Source organism: Cynocephalus volans, chromosome 16 (genome assembly GCF_027409185.1).
Source record: "Cynocephalus volans isolate mCynVol1 chromosome 16, mCynVol1.pri, whole genome shotgun sequence".
NCBI lineage: Eukaryota > Metazoa > Chordata > Mammalia > Dermoptera > Cynocephalidae > Cynocephalus > Cynocephalus volans.
The window spans coordinates 41,160,314-41,186,108 of record NC_084475.1 but is presented as its reverse complement, the minus strand read 5'-3'; the positions used below and the strand labels follow the sequence as shown (position 1 = coordinate 41,186,108).

At 40.5% G+C, this 25,795-nt stretch overlaps 1 protein-coding gene across 1 annotated transcript in view; it reads left to right on the top strand.

Moving 5' to 3' along the window:
• The window catches only part of MAMDC2 (MAM domain containing 2), a 149,935-nt gene that overhangs the window by 33,356 nt on the left and 90,784 nt on the right, over nucleotides 1-25,795 (top strand). The window lies entirely within an intron of this gene.

Sequence of the window (25,795 nt, the reverse complement as noted above, 5' to 3'; positions counted from 1 at the left end):
TTCTGTAATGATTTATAGACAAGCGTGCTAGCAGCTTTCAAATGATATGAATTATACACAGGGTCCTAGCAGCTTTCAAATAGTGATCAAGTAGAAGTCGTTTGTGATTCTGGTATAAACCATGACATTGCACCAAGACTGTGCTGGGAATGAAGGGGTTAGAATTTCTCCCCTGGCCTGGCCACACCCCCGTCTTTCATCATTACAGGCCTGTTGGTGTCTTATCCATGTTGTTCTCTCCTACCTCTTAGGATGATCTGGTTAGTGCCTGTTATTCAACATGTAAACAGCCAAAGAGAACTTTGTCTGCAGCTACTCAAAAACTCAGTCCTCACAGCCATGTTTTTTAAACTCTTGGGATTATGGACCTTTTGAGAATCTGATGAAAGTCATAGATGCTCTGACCTGAAAAATACTCAGACACATAATAGTTTGTCTACAATGTCATGAACCTCTGAAACCAACCCCTGGACCCCAGCGTAAGAACCCTGGCCCCTTAGCTTTAAATGAGAAAATGTGGTTTAGGGTCCAGGCTCCTTCTCACCTGCACTCTGCCATCTCCAGGTGTGGCCTTATCCTCATGGTCTCAGATAGCAGTGAGTGCTCCATCCATTATCAATGCATATCAGGCCGGAAGGTGGAAGGTAAACATGATTTTTTAAGGGCATTTCGCAAAAGTTGCACATAAATCTTATGCTGACATGCAGGACTGGTTCCATAGGCATGTGTGACCACTTCAGTTACACAGGCAGTCACCATCTTGAAATTCTTAATACATTTATCTATGTTTGAATCTGTGTTTTGTAAGTGAAGTCCAGTGGGACAATGGGGCATGTACCAGGGGCTTGAAGCATTAGCTCATGCAGGGTCCCTCCTCCTGCCTCCTGTCACTGACCTGGGACCAGTTCCTCACTGCTGGCCCCTCTCCCCTTGACACCCTGGGTCTTCTTAGTCTCCCCTGTCCATCCCCACCTAGTGGACACATGGGTCCAGAGAGGGTTGGTGTAAGGAGAGGTGTCCTGCAGCATCTTAGGGCAGGGCATAGGGACAGTGATCCCCACCCTGGGCTGCCATCACAACAGCAAACAAAGCAAGCAACTCACTGAAGCGAGCGGCTCACTCACCTTCGATATAGTCACCTAGGATGTCCTGGTGTCCTGGTGCACACAGGCTGGCGTCACACATCCGCAGTGATTTGAGGCAGACAGATTGCAAGGAGACGAGATTCCTGGCTCAACCACCCCACACCACTGGGGCATCAAATGCAGATCTTGCACTTGGCAGGAGGGGGAACCGAGCAGCCTCGTGGGGCTGAGTCACTGAAGTGAGGGACTCTACTTGCCCAGTGAGTATGTGTGCTTGACACAGCAACATAAAATAGCAAATAAAAATCATCACGACAGTCAAAAGCAAGATCCCAGAAGAAATGAAATAGGTTTATATTTAATACCTTTAACACACCTTTTTTCTGCATTTTCAACAAGGAGCCCTGCATTTTCTTTTTGCGCTGTACCCCACAAGTTATGTAGCCCATCCTGCTGTGTCTCACTGTCCAGCCACAAGAGCTGCAAAGAAGGCTGAGAAATACAGTCTTTAATCTGGGAGGCTACGCCCAGCCAAAAACTCAGGAGTTCTGTTACCATGGAAGATGGGGACAATGGGTATTGGGTTAGATAACTAGAAGTTTCTATTATATAAGAAAACACTTCAAAAATAATTACCAAGGATCAAGCATTATTGAAAGTGTTTACACCTTCTAGCTCATTTAATCCTAAAAGCAATAGTACTCCAGTTTACAGACAAAACAGCAGCACACAGAGATGCCGTAACTTGCCCAAGAGCACACATCCAAGAAGCGAAGAAGCCAGGATTCAAACCTGGACAGTTTGTATTTCAAATCAAAGACCCTGACCCCTGCACAACCTGCAAAAACCAGCATCTGTGGCTCAGCAGAGATGTTCAAACTCTGTAAATGTCTTATAAAAAACATTGGCCGTAGGATCACCTGTACCAGAATTGCTACAATATTTGTTGAAAATGTAGCTTCCTAGGCTCTAGACCAGACTACCAAATCAGAATATCTGAGGGTGAATCCCAAGAATCTTCATTTTAAACAAATTCCCCCAGCCGATTCTTATAAACTTTAGGAAATGTTGCTGAAAAGTTTTAGGGTGCAGTAAACTTCCTGGGATGAGTGTTGTGTGGGAACTTGTGAGAAAACACACATTTATATGAATACACTGGTGGAAGGAAAGCAAAAGTTTACAACCCACTGAAGAGGAATTTGGCAATACCTGCAGAGATCACAGATGCATTGGCCCTGGCTTGCAGCAGCAGTCCCACTTCCAGAAATCTATCCTACAAATAGACTCGCACATATATGAAATGACAAACAAGGTGATTCATGGCAGTATTATTGATAACAGCAAAATATTGTAAGCAATCCAGGCATCCGGCAGAGGAGACCTGGTCGAGTCCATCCACACAGCGGCACAGTGTGCTGCCATCTAGAATGAGGGAGATCACAAGTACTGATTCAGTAGGGAAATCCCCAGGACATGCTGGCAAGTGAAAAAAGCAAGGTGGAAAACAGTGTGCATTATCCAGGCAGGCAAGAGAATCACCTGTCACCAGGAGCAGTGTGCTCCCCAAAATGCCCGGGGACTCTACAGACTCTGACAGACTCTACATGCTGTAGAGAAGCTCTGGCCCCTCTTAGAAAGCCCTGGGCTGTTGAAGGCTCCATGACACTGTCTTTAAAATTAATGGAGGCACTTCGGGCCTCTCTTCCCTTGACTGTGGATCCTGTTCACTGATTCTATGTCAAAGGAAAACATCTTACTCAACATCTCTTTGGAGATGGTAAACCTGACTTTGGAGTATAGCATATTCTGAGATTGCACTCCAGTTCGAAGGCTGCTGCCTCAGCCCTGGACTGGATTGTTTGGGGACAAACTTATTGTTTAAATGCATTTGGATGATAGGTGCCCTTCCTCTAGCTCTGTATGACGCCTCTCTCCTCTTGAATTTGGATCACTATCTCATGGTAGGGTGTTTTCTTTGTCTCTAAGAGACTACTCATGTTCTTGAGCAGAAACATGAGGGAGTTTCAATAACAGATTGTTCTCTAAAAATAGTCCCTTCAGCCTTTTCTGTTAAACTAGGTGTCAAGGCTGAGTTAGCAGAATGGTTTGTTAGAGCCAAAGCAGCACAGAGTGTTCCCTTGGAGACTGTCATATATGGCTGTTGAAACCCCAGGGAGGCAGACCTTAGAATTCTTCACACGTGAGAGGAGAGAAACCCAAATGCCAAATGTCAGGTCAATTTTCTTTTTTTTTACTTGAAAAATAAGAATTAAAAAATACTCCAGCATCAGGAAGTAGATTAAATGGTAGGTGATCTTTTAGCACAATAAAAATTCTGTCATCTAGATTAATTGATCTTGGGTTCTTTCATGGTCAGTATGGCTCCAGAAGGTGGGCTGGGGAGGGCTTGAAGCTGCATTTTTATGGCCCATTTGTTAGACCGAAGAAGCATAAATGAACCATTTCAAAGAATGAAGGGGTAGCTGATGGACAGTAGAGGTAAATCCCTTCTCCATCTGCTCAAACCTCACCTTGGCACTTTAATTGCTATAACTTGATGGATGATTCTCATCACAAAGACCCAAGGTTATATTCAAGACTCATCTGGACCATGGATGTCCAGTAGGACTTTCTGTGGTGACAGCAATGTTGTGTATCTGGGCTGTCCTGTATGGTAGCCACTGGCCAGATGTTGAACAGTTGAAATCTGGCTAGTGTGACTGAGGAACTAAATGTTTGATTGTATTTCATTTCAATTAGTTTAAATTTAAATAGCCACATTCAAATGACTGGTGGCTACCATTTGGACAGCATAGTTCCCCAATGATTTCTGAACTCTATATGTATGTCAAATTATGATGAGAGTAATGTCATATTAGTGCTGTATAAATTGTATGTCCATCTTATAGAACAGATACAATTGACCCTTGCTTTCCCTTTGGATGTTCTGAGAGGTGCAGGCCATTCAGACTTCCCTATTGGGTTCCATGAAACAGAGATGTCAGTGCCAAGCTTTTCTTTGACTGTGCTGGTCCATTCGCAAGAAACACAACAAGGATTCAGTCCTGGAGAGTCAAGCTAGTATAAAAGCCCAGCCCAAGCAACAAAAGGAGTGAATCACAACACTACTTGATATTCGCAAGTAAGAAAACTTCATTTGTGTGTGTTCCTTGAAACTCAGAATCAATTCATTAATTTCAGAGACTTGACTTGATTCACATAATACCCAACTTCACTCATCCCTGCTTATAATTTTTATCAGGAAATAGAAAAGAAGTAATTGCTATTGTGCACAGTTTGTGGGATTGGGACAATTAGGGGCTGATTTACTATTGCAAAACAGTCTTGTGTGCAGTATAGATATCCAAGTTAGCCTTGTAAGAGCAAGCACCATTTAGTCTGTGTATCATACTAACCCTAAATCAGTCTAACTCTCCCCTACCTCCTGTTTCTCCCCTTCACAGTGTTCATATTTCACCTTTGTCCCCTTCGGTGGTATTTTCAAAGTACCCACATACTGTTTTATGCTGTTGGTTAATAAACAATGGGTAGTCAAGCCTCCTGTCATGCAGCCTACCATGTCCTGCCTACAAAATCCGGCCTTACACACTCACATCTCTAGGCCTAGGACAGCTCCAGAATTTTTAAGAGGTTGGTCTAGCCCTCCTTTCCTTAGGACTCTTACCTCCTTAGGGAGTAGGGAGATTGGATGGCCCAGAGCAAACCCAGCCTGCTTCAGTTTCCCAGCTCCAGCTGGTCTTTACTCCTAAAACTGTCCATTTGGGAATCTCAAGACTTCAGGGTTAGCACAGAGGGAGCCATCTTCCAGAATTAGTCTTCACTCCAACCTCCACTTGGCTGGTGTGCTTTGTGGTCAAAGGATACAGCTGGGTCACCATTGGTAATAAACCACACTTTACTTGATATACCCTGCCCCACCCCCAAGAAGGAGAAGCTCTGAGATGCCACAGACTGTGACTATTGGCCCACCCACCCTTCATGGTTAGCAGAACTCCTAAAATAGTGAATCCTGTTGGCATAGACTGCTGTGTACAACACATGGATCTAAGATGATTTTGTGATATTGGGACACAGAAGCTCTCAAAAGGCTTATTCAAGGAACAAATTCATAACACATTACAAGCTGCTGTAAGAATGACATTAACTATTCTCCTTTCCTACAGAGTGAGCCACCCAGCAGAGTGCCATGAATATAAACAGCACTAGAATTTCAGATCTTATTGTTTTGTTGATGAGCACACATGGTCCTTGAGCATACAGTGTGGGTGGTCCGCTGGGGGGTCATGAGTCAAAGCCAAGGGGTTTTGTTCTCTGGTCAGGCTCGATGTGTATTATTTGTAAGCATTTGACTAATTGCTCCTAAATTGCACATTTAATGGCCACTTCAGGGTTTTTGAAAGGAAAATGGCTACTTGTTTATTCTCAGATGTCATAATAAATCTGCCCTTTACAAACCAGAGACCCAGCTTGGACACGTGAATGGGTGAGGTTCAGAGGACCTCCCTGGGATCCACAGCTCACCGTGCAACCTGGAGGAAGTCTTTAAACAGGTGTGACTTTGGTCTTTCCCCAGCGTGAGCAAAACACACCTGCCCCTTATCAGTCTGAGTGGGAGCTTGTGCAGCTGCAGTAGATTAAAACTGAATGAAAGTTTGTCTGCAAACAGAGCTTGGTAGTGGTTAGATGTTACGTAATTACAAGGATTATTGCTAAATGTTATTCTTATTTGTATGTGTGGAAACATTTTAAACTTATCATTCATTTTGTAGGGCAGAGAGTATTTTTCCAGTTTCCTGTTTTTGCTTTAATATGCTACTGGTTATTTTAAATGACCAAAACATTGGTGCTTTTATGACAAATCAAGCAATACAGAAGGGTATAAATTACAAATTGATAGTATTCCTCATCTTTTTATCCTATCCCCTTGAGGTAACCGATGTTATCAATATACAGTACTGCCTGCATCTTTCCACAATTGCTCTGTGTATAGAAACATAAATTCTTATTTTTAAAGTTTATAAAAGTGTGGATATGCTTTTTATATACAGTAGCAATATGTGTATGCACACACATATATACACACACTCATACATATGACATATTTCCAAGTCAATATAGAGGTACCTCATTCCTTTTAATAGTTACCTAGCAGTCTGTAATACGAACCATTATCTATTTAATAATTTTCCTATTGCTGAACATTTTTTTTTTCTTTTTACCTTAAGTCCTTTTATTAAGAAAAAAGGAAGAAAAAAAAATACCTTGCTCTGCAGTGATAGAACTTGCAGGGGTAGCTGGTTGGGCTGCGTGAGTAGTCAGGAGTATTGTTTGTTTACACAGTCTGTTTCCTAGGTTTCCATGTGTCATTGCCAATCTGTGTGACTTGGCAGCCAGCAGCTCTTCCTAAACCATGTCTTGTGGCCAAATGCAAACCGAACGTCGAGGAATGGAAAATATTGCAAAGTTTCTAAATGGTCAGGAAGTTTTTCATTCAAAAACAGGTCTAGTTCTTATTTTGTAAAAAATAGTGTGAAAATACCTAATTGTAAAAAATCCTCTTAAGTACTGACATTGCACACAAGGAAGGAGAATATTTTTTACTTGGTGTTAGATGAAGAGAAATTGGGGTTGCTGGTCTGATTAGGTACCCCAACTCAGGCATTCTTTGAACATAAATAACACTTCCACAGTAAACTAAGGTCACCGAGTAGGCCTCTTTATGTATTTTTGTTTGATGCCTGGTATAAAGTAAGTACTCCCATAAATATTTGTTGAACCAAATGGGTTTACACAGGGCTGGAAAGTACTGGGTTTTTTTGGAGAGTCAAGCTGAAGAGAGACTCTCAGATGTTTGCAAAGATGAGAGCATGGTGGGACAGGGGAGGGGAGCGGCAGGCCAGGTGTAAGATTTAACTTGGGAGTAGGAGGAGACCAGGAAAATGAGGTAATGTGGTTTGGGCTAGCGATAGATGCTAAATCAGATCTTGAGGATGTTTATTTTGGCCTTGAGAGCAATGGAAAGCCACAAGAACTTTTCTGGTGGGTGAGGAAATGGCCAAATCAGTGAGTAGAGAGTGAACCTGGGCTTTTTATATATGTCATTGTGATTGATGACTGGGGAGGAACTGTCCACTCCTGCCCCTTGCATGGGAAGAGTTTGTTATACCTTATTTTCACAGCTCGTTCAGCCAGGTTTCCATACACCAAAGCATATTCAGAACAATAGAAACCAAACTCCAATTTTTTGTATTGTGAGTATGTCTGTAGTATGGTTTTTGTGTGTGTGTACACACCACACATTTCCACAGATCAACTAACAAAAACATAATTTGGGGACAATTAAAAAATCGTTTGAAAACAATGAAACTTGCTTACTAATCCTCAGTCCTCCTGAGTCTCTTAGTGGCTCCAAGATTTCAACCAGTCTCCCAAAGGGTGTAGAAGCTTGTGCATACAGTCGGCCAATTGGAGGCCCCATATTCATCATACGAGTTAGCCCCAGGCCCAATCTATCAAAAGAAAGAAGTTTCAAGAGATCATCTTTTTTAAGGAGGCACCTGAGGCCAATTCTTCTGGGAATATCCAAGAAGGCTAGCCAGTTAAAATGGATTTGCCTGATATTTGCCTATCACCTGCTATGCCTGTGTCGGATATTCTTTCTGACCTGTGATGATCTCATTTTCAGTGAAAATAAAAGATATCTGTCTGGACATATATACAGTCATAGCTCTGCTGACGTCCATGAGGTGAGTGTGGCTTAGTCCCAAGAGGCGGGGAAAAAGCAAAGAGAAGGAGCAGATGGTTCCTGGACTTTCCATCTCCTTCTTCATACAAACCGTGAAGTGTTGAGATAAAAGGAACATGGGGTGATAATAGCTACTTCAAATGATTGTTGTCAAGCTCAGATAAGATGGTGTGGGTAGCAGCTTCATGTAAACTGCAGAAAGCTTTACAAATTACAGTTGTTCTGGAATGAAAAATGTATTAAGTCGGGCCGAGCCCGTGGAGCACTCGGGAGAGTGCGGCGCTGGGAGCGCGGCGACGCTCCCACCGCGGGTTCGGATCCTATATGGGAATGGCCGGTGCACTCACTGGCTGAGTGCCGGTCACGAAAAAGACAAAAAAAAAAAAAAAGAAAAGAAAAATGTATTAAGTAAAAAATTCTAAAAAAAAAAAAAAGAAAGCTGTCTTCAAAAGCCAAGCTTTATGGCCAGCCACCAAAATAACAACAACAACAACAATAATAATAAAAGCTTCAGTCTACTATAATTTTCCCATGGAAGTAAGTCTGTAATCACATACTGGAAAAGTGGGTGAAAAGTATGTCTCTTTTCAAATGTCACTGGTTTCATGCTTTTACTTCAGTTGTTTCTGATTTGGAGTATTACTGTCTTTTTAACCTCTGCAACAATATTGGGCTATATTTTTTTCTATATATAAATACCCTGCCTTTTAATCCAAGCGTTCAAACACATTGCTGGGCTTCACTTTATCTGAAGGAAAAGTCAAGAGCTCTTGCAGCCTATGTCTAGGGGGCTGGCTACAAGTGACTTAGCCCAGGTTCGGGTCTGTTTCTGGCATAACTACTGTTGAAGGCCTGGTTAGAAAACAATGCCAATCATGCAAGTTACTTTTCTTTGAGGCAAACTCCCTGTTCTTTCAGACCTCCAAGCTTAAGAAGCAATTTCCTCGACCTGGTTCACTCTTGGCATGTGATGCAATGCCACCTGCAAATCAGAACTTTCTAATAAACGTCTCTCCCTCTCTCCTTCCCAAAAGGAATGTTGAAAGTGTTTAAAAAAAATTTTTTTTAAAAGATAAAGTAGGAGTATTTTAGGAGACACTATCTACTTATCGTCAGTGAAATTTCAAAGCATATTTATCTTAATTCCTAGCTTCTCCTGCTGAAGAATGAATTAGCAAAAAGGAAACAGAACATTTTATTTAATAAATAAAATCAGAATCCGGAATAGCCAATCTGACTAACTTTTGAAAACTGGAAGTGAGCAGTGGCCACAATTGTGTTTTCCTAAGAATAGGAGCAATTTTCAATAATGAATGTGTGTTTTGTCCATTATTACCCTCCCCTCTTTCTTTGTATTCATGTTGTACCATTGATGGTTTAGCAGTAATAATTCAATATTTTCATTTTAAAGTGTATATCTATGGGATTCTCTCATTTTAGTTTTACAAAGTTATATTTGTTTTACACTGAATATTTTGGAAAATAGTTCACATTTCATTTTCTGTGTGTGTTGTTCATTCTATAATCAAAGCAATAAAGGGCTCCATAGTTCAGTAAAAATTTTTTTGCATGGATGTAGCATGTCTCCTAAGCCAAAGCAAGTCCTGTCTGAGCAATCACAATCACTTACCACTCTATTCTATTGAAGAGCAATAACAATCACATGCCAGAAGGGAGTTGTGACTGGTACTTCTCACCGGAAAGAGCCAGCCAACTCCAGGGCAGGCCTCCTTGCATTCCATTCCCTCAGCTGCATTCCTCTTCCCATGCTTACCCGTGGTTTCCTCTCTCTTATACTCCTTATCATAAGCCAAAGCCCATCTTATCAGGGACCCAAGGAAAAAACCGAAATGACTGCCCTATAGTACCTCAAGTTTATATTTATGAATGTGGGTCCATCAGCTATTGTTATCAAGGAGATCCTTTAACCAGACACAATTAAAATGTGAAAGCCACACAGAGACACATCTTGCTTCCATCCCAGTAAAGATCAGGATGTTCTGTCATTACCACTAATTAACAGAGAGACAAGAACAATTAAGAGAGAAGATTGGACCCAGTGACTTCTTGAGTCTTTTCTAATGTTAGTATTTTGTGATCTCAAAGAAATCCAACTAGGTATCACCCATTTCTCCTCTAATATACCAAGTCCTCCTTGGCTTCAAAATATCATTGGAACCCTCTTCTTGTCTCCTGGCACTTCTCAATTTATCTACTGTGATGCTGTTTTTCTGTGAGGTGGGAGACTCATACCCTTAAATCTCTCACTCAGGTCTTTCATGTTGCCCACTGCCAGGTCTGACATCCCCACCACCTATTCAGCCACCTCCTTAAGTTGTATCTTGGTTATACTGTTTGAAAAGTGGCCACCCAGACAGATCTCATCCAAGCTCACCTGACTTAAGACCACCAGAAAGGAATAAATCATGCCATGAACATCTGTTTTGTTTATAGCTGTGTCTCCAAAACCTAGAACAGTACCTGGCACAGAATAGATGTTCAATAAATATTGTTGAATGAATGAACTCAGATCTGGCACCACATCATCATGTCTTGGGTTCCACATAGTCACAATCACGCATTGTATAGGTGTCCGCAGTGGTTCTCACCTCCGTTCTCACCTCATCCCATGCCCAACCTTTACTCTACTTATGTGTTTCTTTTCTTTCTTCTGCCTGATTCCTTTCCTAGGTTAACTCTATCCAGGTCTCCTACTCACTTGATTAATAATCTAAATGTCACATTTTCAATTCAGTAAATGAGCCACTTGAAATGACTTTGGTTTTCCAATTATTGTTATGATCCAATGACACCATGAAGTGAAAGAAATTTGAGATAAATATGTCTTTGAACTCAAGACACTTTAGGCTCTACCAGTGAGGCATCAACTGAAGACAACTTTTCTGTACTGTAATAGTACATAGTCAGTGGGGGAAAGAGTCTGGCAGCAGATGCCTGCATAAAATTCATACCCAGGGATTTTTTTTTTTTAATTATGAAATTAACTATACCTGAAGTTGCAGTAATGGGAAAAATTAAACTTGTTTTAATTTAGAACTTTGTTATATCTAATAAACACATTATTCCCTATATCTCATTTCCTCTAATCTACAAATATAAGTACCCAAAACGGACAATAAAAAATTAAAGCTGAACATTAACACATTAAAACTGTGCTAGGGGCCTCTGTCATTGATGGCAATGTTGGTCCTGACATGAACTCTGTTCCCAGATTAGATGGGATAAGGCTTTTGAAAAACAAATTATCTAAAGTTTGGGAGGACAATGTTTTCCCTCCCCCTTTCCCCCCACCATTCCCAAATAGCTTTTTACCAAAGGGCATAGACATCATCCCTAGGGCTTTAAGTCAAATCCTCCCATGGAATGTTGTCTGGTTTCTCTGGGCTCTAGGGATGAAATTCATTCCATCAAGGGGTGGTTCCAACTGGGAGGTCTGGGGCTTAGAGAATGATGATCCTTCATTTCTTAGGGTCTTCGCTCCGTCAGAGCACCTCTTGCCCAGGGAGCTATCCAAGGTGCTGTCTGAAACTCCCAGTCATATGGTACATCTGAATCTTTTGTGTTGACATATATTTCTGCCTATCTTGAGCCTCACCCTCCTGACTTTGTCTAATCCTGAAGCCATCTGTGTTTCCCAATTTGGATCCTCCCGGGCCACTACTTGCTTCCAAATCCTGAGACGTGTTCTGACGCATTCATAATTTGCCCTCAACTAACCCTTTGCCTGCCTCTTGTCTTGACTCTGCCTAGTCTGACTTAACTATTAAGTTAAGATTAATCTCCTAAAAGATTAATTACCCTCTTCCCCATCTGGGTTTTGAATGTCTATTGCACATTCCAGCAAAACGACAGAAAGTTAATTAACAAGAGAAATTAAACCTCAAGAGATATATATATGATTTTTAATTTTTGTATAATATCAATTGCCTAAGTTATATACTGTTGAAAAAATAGTTCTGTAATGAGAAAACTCCTAGTTATACAGAGACAGAAAGACAAATAGAAAAATACTTTTCATTTTTAGTTTATTATGTTTCAGCATGTTTGTTAAAGGAAATTAAGTATTCGGCTACTGTCAGCAAGATTATTATTATCCTTGAAATGTACATTTGTTATGCAGACTTCAGTTTCATTCACAACTTTTACCTGAAGTAAAGTGAAGAAAATTGTTTGACTATAGTAGTGGATGACACATTCTGGTCATTGGTGCTAATAGTTATTTTTTAAGTTACATTTTCTAAAGATTTGGAACACTAAATTTGCATACAGTGTCAAAACTTATCTTGAAGTTAATATATTATAATACAATCATATTTATGTTCTCATAAAATGCTTTTGCATGCTTTTATAAGTTATTCTCTCATCTGATTTCTCCTACAATGTATACATTGTCTCTATAAGGAAGAATGGCCACCGTGTTAATTTAGAGCACTGTGGATACACATCAGGTGTGCAGTTGATTGTGTAACAATTGCTCTTTGTTTTCTCAGCCCCTTCTAAACTGTCTAGAGAAAGAAAAACAAACAGACCTCCAAGCACATCACTCTCTGATTTCTAGCTATGAAAATGTTTTCTGCCTTGAGTATTGACAGTGGTGTTTGTATTGGCATTTAAGGCAGAGCTAAAGAATATCTAAAATCATCCACATTCCTTTTCCCAGCCCCTTGTGTGACCATGAGCCATATCTCTAAGACAGTTCTCAAGATTAGGACTGCAGATCGTAGCCTTCACAATTTTTATTCCTGCGGAAAGCTTCCAGGGATTGAGTCCTTGACCTTGGCTTCTGACCAACTAATAACATAGAGTAGAAAACATTAACCAGGCACCACATTCTTACTGGGCCCTAGCTGAGCCTTGACTCATTTTATACTTCAATAGAGACAGAACTGAAATGGTCAACTAATCCATCTTAACAGTGGAACTCATTCGTCCAGCAAAACCTTGTAAGAGAGCCTGGCACATAGTATGGATCAGAAGAAAGCTAGTCCCACAGAATGGAAGTCTGGGAACCTGGGCCTGCAATACCTTCCAATTGCCTGAGGCACTTTAGGGCTCCATAGAGTTCTGTCTGAGAACAACTGATTTCTAATGCTTTTACTTTACAGATGGGGAAACTGAGGCTTGGAAAGGTTAACTGACTGTTCAAGGGCACACAGCTAAGTAGGGGCAAAGTTGAGACAAGAAACTGGTCTCCTGACCACCTTCCATGTCCAGTTCACAGCCTCTGCCTCTCTCTTTTCCTCTCCCTGTTTTCTTGAGGTTGAAACCAGCACCTCACACACTCGTTCATAATTCTGAATTGACAGGGCTCCTTTTGGACCCAAGTAAAAAATACTCTCGTGTGAACTGGCTTAAACTAAAGAAGGACTTTATCAATTAATGTAAATAAAAAGTTCAGGGATATCTGGCTTCAGGTGCACCTAAGGGCTTAACAATGCCGTTCAATCCAGTTTCCTTCTCCTCATATGTCTTAGCTCTGGGTTCTGTTCTTCTGGCTTCATGTTTAGGGGATCTTCTTCTTGGACTGCAGCAGATGGAAGAATCCAACATTCTTACAGCTGATAATCCTTATGGAAAGAGAGCTTCTCTTTCCTGGTAGCACTAGCAAAATTCTCATATTTGAGCCTCATTTACCTGAACTGGTTTGTGTGCTTATCCCCGGACTCATCACTGTAGCAAAAGGTTTGAATGATCTGACTGACCAAGGCTGGGTCATGTAGCTGTTCCTGGAAACCATTTGGACTTAAAATAAGAAAGGGCAGGTTTCCCAAAGAAAAACTAGGGTATAGTTAACCAGAATCATGGGGGAACAGATGCTGGGAAGATAGATAACATACATCTATTGCAACATCCTCATCTGTCAGTTGGCTTTTGAGTCTGATGTGTAGAAACAGAGGCCGAGGGCTTGCCACAGAGCTCCTGCAACATTGCTACTTCTCTGGGACCCCAAACTCCTCTCTATGACGGACTCTTTCACTTTATTACTGCTCCGTAAGGGAGTATTTAAGGATTTCTTGATTTTTAAAAAGGCATAGAGTTTAAATGTATTCTAAATTTTTGGAGGTAGAAATGTCCAGAAGGCTTGATTCACTTGCGAGTGCTTGTTTGGGAGAGGATGAAACAAGGTTAGACAACTTCCAAAAAAGTGTCCGAACAGAATAAAGTGTCAACAACCAAAATCTCTGCCAACCTCCATTCCACTCCATTCCATTTGTTTCTGGGGATCCCAGTCAAACCAAGCAAGGCTCACAGCTAGATCATCTCAGATGTGCACTCTCAGGCATGTTCTGGGAGGAGAAGGCTGCCATTAGGTCTCCTAGGTGAAGAAACAATAACAGCAGTGGTGGAAAAACAAGGTTGCTTCAGGGTATCACGGTGTCAATCCTGTAGTTTTACAGCAGGATTTAACTTCAGCTTCAACTAGAGGTATTTTAGGAGGCTGGCTGATGAGAACAAGGACCTGTCAGTCCAGGCAATTCCGCATTGCCTGGTTGACTTTGATCAAGTTTTTCACCGTCTCTGGGCCTTAGTTTCCAAGTCTGAAAAAGGAAACCTCAAAAATATAATAACGAACTTTCACATAAATGAGTGTTTCCCAAAGTGTGGTATGCATACCATGGGGGTTAATGAGATTATTTCAGATGGCACATGGCCATATTTTTCTATTTTAATAACTATGTGTGTATTTTTTAATGTATTAGATTAACCAGCACTACTCCCAATTTGATGGGTAGTAAGCTAAGGAACCAGCTAAAATAAATGTTGTATTTTCCAAAAATGAGTACAGTTAAAGAAAAACATTAATAATATTAGCACTATTGGTGTATAGATATGGCAAAATCCTAAAGGTGGTACATGAATGATAAAATTTGAGGAAATTCTGATATACTTGGTTTCAGTATTAAGAATTTTTTTGGATGAAATAATATTAGTGATTTGACAGATGTGAAATGTGAGACCATGCTTTATTGAGAAACTGTAATATTCTACACCAGGCACTGTACTAGGTACTTCTAATTCATAGTATTATTAAATTTTTACAAACATCCCTGTGAGGTACATGCTATTATTTTCATCTTACATCTGAGGAACAGAGGCTTGGGAGAGTTTGATGAAGTTTCCTGAAATCATGGATAAGTTGTTATTCAAAGTAAGTACTACCTGATTCTAAAACCCATGCTCTTTCCACCAGCTACACTATCACCCCAGGACTCATGGCTAACAGAGAGGTAAAATCAAGACAATATCTTCTGACTCCAAATCCTGGCTGGTTTTGCTCTAAAATTCACAGTGCTTTAAATTCCAGAGAGGCCTTCTGATGCTCTTTGCAGTCTAGACAGGGCTGAACACATAAGCATGCAGAAGATGAAGTTTTCTGCAAATTACCAAAAGTATCCCCAAACTTGTAGAGCACAAAAGCAATTTTTTAAGATGCATTAAGGTGGGGGTGGGGGGCAGTAAAATAGACACAGACCTTGCCATCATTGAATGTATGCTCTGGCTGAGGTCCAGCTGTGTTAAAACCAAAGGAGGAGAGTCAACAGATAAGAAAAGTGCTTCTCAAGCCTGGCTTGACTTTAGAATTGTCTGGGAGATGTCTAGGTGTACTGCAAACCAAGTCCTCCCTCGGTGCTTCCAACGTGCATCTAAGGTTGAGAACTGCTGAATTAGAAGGAGTGTAGAGCAGGTTGGCTCTTGAACTCAACAAAGGCTACATTGCAAATGGGGACCTCTCAGCCAACGTGAATGTGATTACTTACACAGACACGTAGGGAGTGAATTCTTGTACTAGAAGAAACACCCAGCAAACTGGGCAAAACAGACAGAAGGAGCTGGAGTCCGGTTTAGAGCAGGCCGAACACAGTATGAAACTGCTATATTTGAGAAGACCCAAGATTGTCTAAGTCAGGGGTTTCCAAACCGTATCTAGGTTCAGATGGCAAGTGTCAGGGGCTCCTGTAAGGGAGGTTAATTGGGAGGGAACAGACTTAGTAGGTGAGATTGCCATGGACAACAAATGACTACATAAAACTGCTGACCCTACCTGGTGATCACAGCTGCTCTTCTTTACTCTATTAATAGATGGGTTCTGTATTCAATTGTGTTTGGGGAAAAAAGTTTTAAAGCCACTGATCTAGATCAGATCACTCATTTTATAAATATTATGGGGTTTACTCTCATTTAAACTCTTTTTTCTCATATGATGCTCCCATTATCATAAGTCTTACCATCTCTTTAACGCCACAAAATGAAATGTGTTTGCTTCTTCAGCTATATTTTCTTTTTAAATGGAATATTCTTGTTCCTACTTGCTTTTATCCTTTGCAACAGGCATAAAATGCAGAATTTGAAATGAAAAAGTGCAAATAAAAGTAAATATATATATATCAATACAATATACTGTATTGATATATGCTGTATGATATATACTATATATATATACACATATATGAGAGTGTGTATATATATATATACATATATATATACACACATATAGACGAATTCAGAGTTATTTCTTTGCCTGTACCATGGTGAAATTTTCAGTTACTCCTATTTTCTCTTTTGAATGAAGCTAAAACGTATATAACTCCTTTTCTTTGACAAAATTACCTTGCATAATGCATGAGCAAAAATATTCAGCTGTGCTCTCAGCAGTGTTATTAGCAAAACGAGTAAGATAGAGAGTTGCAGTCTCTTGCCTTGTGAATAAACACATCCTCCGTGGAAGAAGAATACTTTTTCCTGCCAGGTACCCCTGGTAGACTTGCAGAGTGAATTCAGTTACCCATCGTCCTCTGATGTCATCACCGTCCACATTTTATTAATTTTTAATAGAGGGACACTTCTGTGTTTCCAAGGGACATCTTTCCCACCTGACAAGTCATGCAGTGGAAAATGTGTTCTGGGAACTGATCTTTGATAGAACAAACTGTAAGATAATTCAGCCTTTTCTTATATTGGCATTCTTTGTGAAATACTGCATGAAGTGAGGCTTCCTTTCCAAATATCCCAGACCTTTTATTGTGGGTTCATCACTCGGCTTTTTGTTGGCAGTTGCTAAGGTAAACTTCTCCTGTAAAACCACTACTAGGGCCAGCAGGGCTTTAAGCTACACCCTTCCCAGACCCTATGACAAAGGGTAGAACAAACATCTGCGGTCGTGGTTTTGAATGTTGGCAGATTGTTTACACTGGAGATTGCCTGCTGGCGTTTGTTTTCCTTTTGCCAGGCTTAATGTTTGTAATCTTTTAAGACTACTTTTGCAGTGTTAGCTATGATATGAGAATGATTTCCCTGTCGTCAGGGGGAACCAAAGTGGCATTGGAGACAGCTAAGCACTGCTGACTGCATCACTTCTTGATGTACTGCTGATCCCTGCACTTTGGAACTCCTCAAAATTTAAGGCCCATAAAACTATAGCTCTCCTTAATTTAGAGATGTCACACACTGAAACATTTTCTGAATGCTTCCCACAAACTCTGCATTCCAGAGAGGCAAAGAATTGTGCATTTTAACAATCCTTTGTGTATCTTGACATAGTGAGAATTTGTGTTTCAGAAAATATTAACAGTGGGGGCACATGTGAAAATAATAAGTGTGACATGAGTTGCCAGTGAAATTACAGCTCTCATTAAAAATCATGTTTCCTAGAATAGCAGTAAACTGAGTAATTGTTATGAAATCCAAATCTAATGAGAGATCTCTATAATAAAAAAGAGCTTTAATGTATTCTTTATGTGTAAACATAATAAAACAAACTTACCACCAGGAAGGAGTTTACTCATTTATTTGAAAATATAGACAACAACTACTAGGAGGCAGGCAGAAATTTTAATGTGCCCTTATATGCTTAAATTCCTAGTGAGGAATACAGACAAGTAATCAGACAAATAATATTAAAGTTAATATTAGTTATACTCCTAATACTAAAAGAGCAGTTAGAAGAGACATCTGACCATGTTTGGAGGTGGAGGTTAGCAAAGGCTGCCTGGGAAAAACAGTATCTAAATAGGACCACCAGGCACAGTTGTATAGGTTGTGCACTGCACAATTGTACACGATGGCTTTGTTAACCTAAGACTTTAATGAAGTATAGAGTGAGATAAGAAGGAAGCATGAGGTAGTGGAGTGGAATGTATGAGGGAAGGGAGATGAAGGAATATCAGGTAAAGGAAACAGCATGTGGGAAGGACTGAAGCAATAAAGAGCCTGGCACCTTAACTTAGAGGAACTAAAAGAAATTCTGTGGCTGCTGTGTAGATTGCAAAAAGGATGTGGTTAAATACGAGGGCCAGAACACCAGGGCCTTATAAATTATGGATAGTGGGGACTCCTCACGTGTTTAGGACAAGAAGTCATATGATCAGGTTGGCATGATAGAAATAACACTCTGGCTACAGTGTGCAGATCAGATTAGTGTGGGGCAAGACTGAAACAGGAAGACCTATTAGGAGGCTACTGCAATTATTCAGAAAAAAGATGGTGTTCTAAATGGATCAGTAAGGGAACTTGGTGGAATGGGTGACTGAGAAAAATTTTGGAAATTTAGTCACCAAGTTGGATAGAATTTTAGAGAAGAAAGGAGTTGGAGGAATCATTGAAAATACTGAGGTTCTTGATGGTCATTGAGAAGTTGGGGGTTCCCTTCACTCAGACTTGGAACACAGAAGAGTGGGATCTGGGGGTAAGAAGAATGAGTTTAAGTGTTTGTGGCATGTCCAAGTAGAGATGCCCAGCAGAAAGTTAGATATATAGGTCTGGAAGTGAGTGAGTGATCAGGCCAGAGAAACAGACTTGGAAATCACCTCTATATAAATGAAGCTGGAAGTCACAGAGGTAGTAAGACAGTCAGGTAATTTGGATGCCAGCAGAGGAAAAAACTAAATAATAAGGGTTTAAATTGGGATTTATTTTTTTCTTTACTAATGAGATGTGCACAGGTAGGAAGTCCAGGCTGATTAGAAGGCTCCATAATATGATTAGAAATCCAACTCTTTCTATTTTTCTGCCCTGCCTACAGCAATAGCTTCTATCCTCGGGGTGGCCTGCAAGGGTGGCCAGCTGTATTAATTTGTCCAGGACCAAGGGCGTTTCCAGGACATGGGGCTTCTAAAAGCAGGAAAGCCCAGGCTAACAAGGATGAGTTGGTCACCCTACTCACCTCCTGGTCTTAAGACGGCCACTGCAACTCCAGCCCATTGTATCCACACTTCAGAGGGGAGGAAGGAGAAAGGGAGAGGACAAAGGGACATACCAGCTGAGTCAGCTCCAAATTGAGGAACTTTTTTGGAAGCCCCATCCAACAACTTTCTCTGTCTAGAACTTAGTCACTGACCATCTCATAGGCGGCACGGCAATGCCATTTTCTTGGCTGGGTCCATTGCCAGTGTCAAATTGGGGCTCTGTAGTGAGGAAGCAGAAGAGAATGGATATTGGGTAGGCAATTAGCAGTTACTGCCACAGTGAGGAAGGCTCACTGGGTGGAGAAACTAGACCCAGACCCAGTGAAATACAAGAGGCAGACAAAGGTAGAGAACACCACAGAGAAGACCGAGAAGCAGCAGGGAGAGGATAGGAGCAAAACCGTTAGAGCCAGTATCAAGCAGTCCAGAGGAAAAGAGCATTTATAAGGTCACAGGGTACTCAAAGAGATGAATACAGCTCCAGTGTGATTTTGTAAACAAGGGCCACCTCTAAGGTGTAAAGTGCCACAATCTTCCTGTAGAAATTTCCCTTACTTCCCCAAAGCCAAACACCCCAAATGTGGTAGAGGCTGCTGAGTCAACTAGGAAGGAAGAAATCAGACACCATCTGTCCCACGTGGCTTTCTCCCAAGACCAGGGCAGATGCTGCTAATTGGTGGTGACACTCTATTCAGTGAGTCTGCACCAGGCCTCACAGTTTTCTTCAATTTTAATCATAAGTGGCACTAGAGAAAAAAACTTCCCTGGCACTATCAGACATCAAGGTCCCTTCTGCCTCAACATGTTAAGGTTCTACAGAAATTCTGCAGTTATAAACAAAGCTCTGGTTCCATTAGTGAGAGGAGCAAATTCTTGTTTATAAATGAATTTGGAAAGGAAGAGATTTTTCTTTTTGCATTTTGGAGATAAGCATTGTATATATATGTACATATATATGTATATAATGACATGCACTTAATGAATTTGCTGAGCCAAGTGACATTGACCAGGAATAGTGGGAACACTGAAAAGTCAATTTCCACCATGCCCACAGCCCTGCGTACCACACTTGTACGTGGTCATTTTATGCTGCTCTTTAAATGCAGACTTTCCTTTTTCTTTAAGCAAAGCTATATTTGAAATGTTGCCCAAGGCAAGAGCCTCTGCTATGCTAGAAAAGGTTTCATTCTGGCAGGGATTTCTTACTGCTTGGGACCAAAACAGGACTGTGATGGCTAGTCACTCCTCGATTATAGACCATTTTGCCCATCGGGCCCCAGAAGCAGGACCTGCCTATGAAAGTGCACTGCAAATCAGCCATCCTCAGTGCATTGATTTCTGGAGAGATTTAGATTTAAGCTGTTATACCTCTTAAATCTCATTCATCTCCTCATCCATGGAAGCTAATCAAAAGCCAGGGGTTTCATGTACTTTTACTGAATAAAAATGAGACGTTTTTTGAATCCGTATCATTATCAGGGACCTCACATGGCAAGGAGGTGGGAGGAAAGAAGCCATTTCCATTAAAAACACTTACTGAAAAGGGATGTGCCTTGTAAAACTCTGGAGAGACCCTTTCTAATCCATCAGGGAGACCAGGAGCCCAGTGTACTTGTCTATGTTGGATGGTACGGAGTACCCTATTGTCCTGCAGCTAGGGGTCCTAATGCTTTATGGGAATGGTTTACCCGTAAGATGCAAACACAAAGCCCTTTGATCAATGCAAGTTACTAAATATGAGAGGTCTTCAAAAAGTTCGTGGAAGGATTCTCATCTTTTTAAAAATTTTTAAACTTTTTAAATTGAAACTTAATTGATTATACATATTTGTGGTGTTCAGAGTTGACTATAAATACTTATGCACAATATGTGATGGTCAAACCAGGATAATTAGATCATTCATCATTATAGTACATAGTCATTCTTTGTGTCCATTAACCAATTCTTATCTTTTAATTCCATTTTTCCACAATCTTTTTGAAATGCCCTCAGACTTATTAAGACGTGGGTTGAGAAATGGGGCTGAAATTCTGAACTATGCCTTGTACATCAGGTTGGTGACTAGGGGTCTCTGCACTGCCAGTGTTGCCCTCCTGCTGTGCGGCTCCATACCTGAGACTGTGGGGGTCTCTCTGACTAACCAAAGCACGGGTGCAAATACCTAATTTTGAATCTATTGATTCTAAATTATACTGTCAACTTGTTAACATCCTTTTGGGGTGGGGAGGAGACAGACTACTATAGATTAATTATAAGACATACTCTAATTTTAGGAAACTTGACATGTTTAAAAATCTTTTAGATTTGAGGTAGGAAAGTCAATCTAGTTGTTGTGCTATCTGTAGGGAAAATATTTATAGAAAAGCCCAAGTGAGCTTTCATATAGATACATTCATTCCTTCAGGACCCCAGTGTAAGGAAAAGGAAGAAAAGTTTGTTTTCCTTCCATAGGAAGGTGAATACAATTATGAAAAGATAAATTAACAAAGGAGACACATAAGGAAATATTTGAAGGCAGCATGATACAGGGAAAAGGCATGGACATGGAGCAAGACCTTGGTTTACTAGCTGTGACTCTGAACTAGGGAATTAATTTTTGCGAATCTCTGCTTCCTTATTTGTGAAGTGACAATTCCTATCTCATAGGATCATTTGACAGGATTAAGAGAGAAGATCCTATGTAAGGAATCTAGTGCCTGGAGCACAATGAATGTTAGTTCCCTTTGAATCTTTGTTTCTTAACAGATAACTTGAGATGAAGTCTTGAAAGGTATGTTCATTTTCATGTGATTAAAATTATGATTTGTATAGTTAGTGATTTATTAAGTAAGTGACACAGGCTGATAGTAAAGTTGGAAAATCCAAACAGAAGTTGAAAATTCTTTATGCAAGTCATAGATATTTGTGATTTTTCTTAGATATTTTCAGAACAGAACCATCTCTACCACAAGTAATCAGTAGATTTAGTCATTAATAAATAAGAATTGTGCATCTGATTGATTGAGGGAAAAAAATCAGATATTGACAATCCCCAAATCCCGAAGATTTAATAGTTTTTTTTGCATTTGAGGAGTGCTCTTTCATTTATTTTCTGATAACACAATGAAATGTTTTTGAAAACCCCTATGCCTGTTGCATTTCTATACATATTCAGAAATTGACTTTTTAACTTTTTTGAGAGTCTTTGATGTGCAAAGAAAACAAGACTCTTTCAAAATGTAAACTGATGGTTTATTTGTAATTGAGGATACATTTCCATAGGGACATTCTCTCTCCACAATAGGAATCTGATTCTTGCAGAAACTTTATGAACATTTGCTAGATGTTTTGCATGCATTATTACCCAGGCTGCTTTGATCAGCTGACAGATCCCAGAGATAATTGTCATATCATAGAATGCAGTTGGGCATTGAGATGGAACAGACTATTAAAGGCTGGGACCTAGAAAGAGATAATCCCACAGTCATGGAGCAAGCACTAGGGAGAATAGATCCAGTAGCAAATGACTGTAAGGGCTTCTGTTCAGTAGGCAGAAGTTGGTGTCAGAGGGTAGGGCAATGGGCAGCAGGTAGAACAAATAGCAGTTAGTGTCAGGGAGGCCCCATATGAGATGACAAGGTGGGCTAACCGTCTAGAAGAGCATGCGGATCGAATAACTGGAAATACAAGAGCTAACATTTGTTAAGTGTTTGGCACTATGCTAAGTGCTCTACTTATGTTACCTTAATTAATCTTCTTTAAAACACTATAAAGTTGGTATTTTAGGGTCCCCATTTACCAGTGAAGAAAGTGAGTTTCAGGTAGTATAATTAACTTACCCAAAGTGACATGGTTTCTAAGTGGCGTGGCTGGGATTCGAACCAACATCTGGCTGGTGTGATAGCCACACTCAACCACTTCACTGTACTTCCACCGGCAGGACCCAATCCAAGGAGGCATTCAGGAAATCTGGTGAGAAGATCCTAGCATGAGTTCAGGGGCTAGACCTCAGCCCTAGGAAGGAAGCTGCTAAAAACAAAGCAGTGTCCTTGACTTAGATATGCAAGGTACTAAAAGAGGTGTGGGCATTGCTGTCAGACCTGGGTCACAAGACTTCAGCCAGAATCATACCAGGAGTAAATGTGTTGAACTCTGCTTTAGAAAATGATGAATCCTGGAAGAGAGCCAGGGAGGCTTAGCTGTGAGGAGGGGAACTGCTGAAGATCACAGCCAGGAGAGGCCTAGCACTAAAGAAGACTAAGTTGTAGATTTCAACATCAAAGGCCAATTAAAGTGAAATGAATGGAGACTTTCCTCACATCAGTACTGAAAACGTGTTGCTGGTCTCTCTGTTACCTGAGCAAATACCTGCTCTGATCCATACTGAAAAAAAAGGAAGTCGGCAATATAAATTTCTCAACTAAGTTCTTTAGTTGTTTCTCTGGAACTAAAGGACTCCTCCTCACAGATAATGAAAACAAAATAATTAACAACTAACATTATAATTTACCAAGCATTTTTATATAAATAATTTCATCAGGTTCTCACAACATCTCTATAAATATGAAGGCATATCTTCATATGCCTTGAGTTTGAAATTCTAAAGTCAGCGCAAAAGGTGAAAATTAGATACCATCAAAATTGCCCTTGAAAGTTCCTTAAATTACACATACAGAACAGTGTACATGGTTTTTTACATGTTATATTATTTCTAGGTGCAACATAGGTAATTTTTCTTCCTATATATACTTTATTTGAACATTAGATAAAATAGATTTCATTTAGTGGCTATTTGTATGAAAAATATATTTCACGTACATACAGCAGTAGTTGGGTTGTTTTCAGTTGGTTTATTTTTTCTGAGTATATTGAGTGATTTTTCAAATATTGAGTGTATATGTTATGGGACTTCATTCTTTCATTATTCCCATTTTACAGATAAAGAAACTGATGACGCAGTTAGCGTGTGCATGGTAAAGTTTTCACCCTAGATTATACTTTGCAAACCCTGGGTGAGCTTCACTGCACCACACAGTCACCCCGGCATGATCATCACACCTGAAGGACAGTACATTCACTAGCTAATAGAATGCCAGGATACCAAGAAGTCCCCGTGTACATGCCCTGATCACTGCTGCAGTGATGGTCTGGGATTTAGATCTATCATACTGTGCCTTGGCTCTTAGGGATCATCAATACATTGGTCTCTGGCTGTGCAGATGTATCCAGCAACTAAGCATGCCCTTAAGACTCAGTTCTTTATATCTAGCCCTCACTGAAACCAAAACACTTTTTCTGTTGCTGCTTTCTGATGCCTGCATGTGACAAGGAGACACGTTCAGACCCTGGGGCACGTGGAATCTGTTCTTTTCGGCAAGGTAGTTTAATTATTGTTTTTGACTGCTGACTTGCTTTTTTTAAAAAAAATCTGTTTGGAAGTGTATGGCCTTTTTCTGACCTCTTATAAAGATTTTTATTATTTCTAGTAAATGTCTCATAACTCAGTTCAAATTGCCTAAGCAGCAGTACTTGAAGTAGATCCTTTTCTCTCCTCCTGACACAGTGTTGGAGACACTGTGCATAGTAAATCTCCCCCAGATCCTTGGCCACATGCATCATGACCAACCTCCCAATCCCCATGTAATTTCTGCAATTCTTGCTCTTTCTTATTTGTTTGTGTTTACATTAACATCCCTGAAGCATTGTTTTCTATTCTTATCAGTTAAAAAAGGTGGAGAGAGGCAGTGATGTTAGCAAGGATGGTGGAATAAGAACCTCAAAGGATCCTCTCCCCATAAAAGCAATGAGAACATGGATAAAAATGGTCAAAATCAACTTTTTAAGGAGTCTGGAAGTGAACCAAAGGCTTGCAACATTCAGGAGCATGTGTTCAAGAAACATGACTAATTATTGGTAAAACGAGTGAGCTTCGTGGTGTTGTAACTTACCTCATTCCCGTCCTGATCTTTAAATTTATATGGAAGTACAAGGGACCCAGAATAGTGAAAACAGTCTTGAAAAATAAGAACAAGGTCAGAAGATGCACACTTTCTGATTTCAAAACTTACTTTCAAGCTACAGTAAGCAAGATTGTCTGGTATTAGCATAAGGATAAACGTACACAGGTAGAATAGAATTGAGAGTCCAGAAATAAACCCTGCATTATGTTCAATTGATTTTTGACAAGCAGGGCAAGACAATTCGATGGGCAAAAATTAATTCAAAATAGATTAAAAACGTGAATGTAACTGTTGGGAAAATAGAATAGCTTAATCAGGGCCCTCGCCTCAGGGGGTGTGTGTGGCGCATTCTTTGGGTGGAGTTAGTGCGCATGTGCAGTGCTGCGGCTTGGCTGGCTCTGCTTAGGCATCCCCCGCACCCAGCCATACTTTCCAACCTACAGCTTCCTAGGACCTGTTTTCTGGTTACCTAGCTCATAGACCTGCGTGTGAGGGGTCTGGTGACCCAGCCTGGAGTGTGAGGGGTCTGGTGACCCAGCCTGGTGTGTGAGAGGTCAGGTGACCCAGCCTGGTGTGTGAAGGGTCTGGGGACCCAGCTTGGCATGTGAAGGGTTTGTGACCCAGTCTGGAGGGGTCTGTGAGCTCCAGACCCAGCCCTAGCTAAACAACTGGCCCAGTTGGCAGGATTATGGGCAGGTAAAAGAGCCCAACAGCAACAGCTAAAACTATAAAACTCTTACATGAAAACATAAGTGTAAACCTTCATGATCTTAAATTAGAGAATGGTTTCTTAGCTCTGAC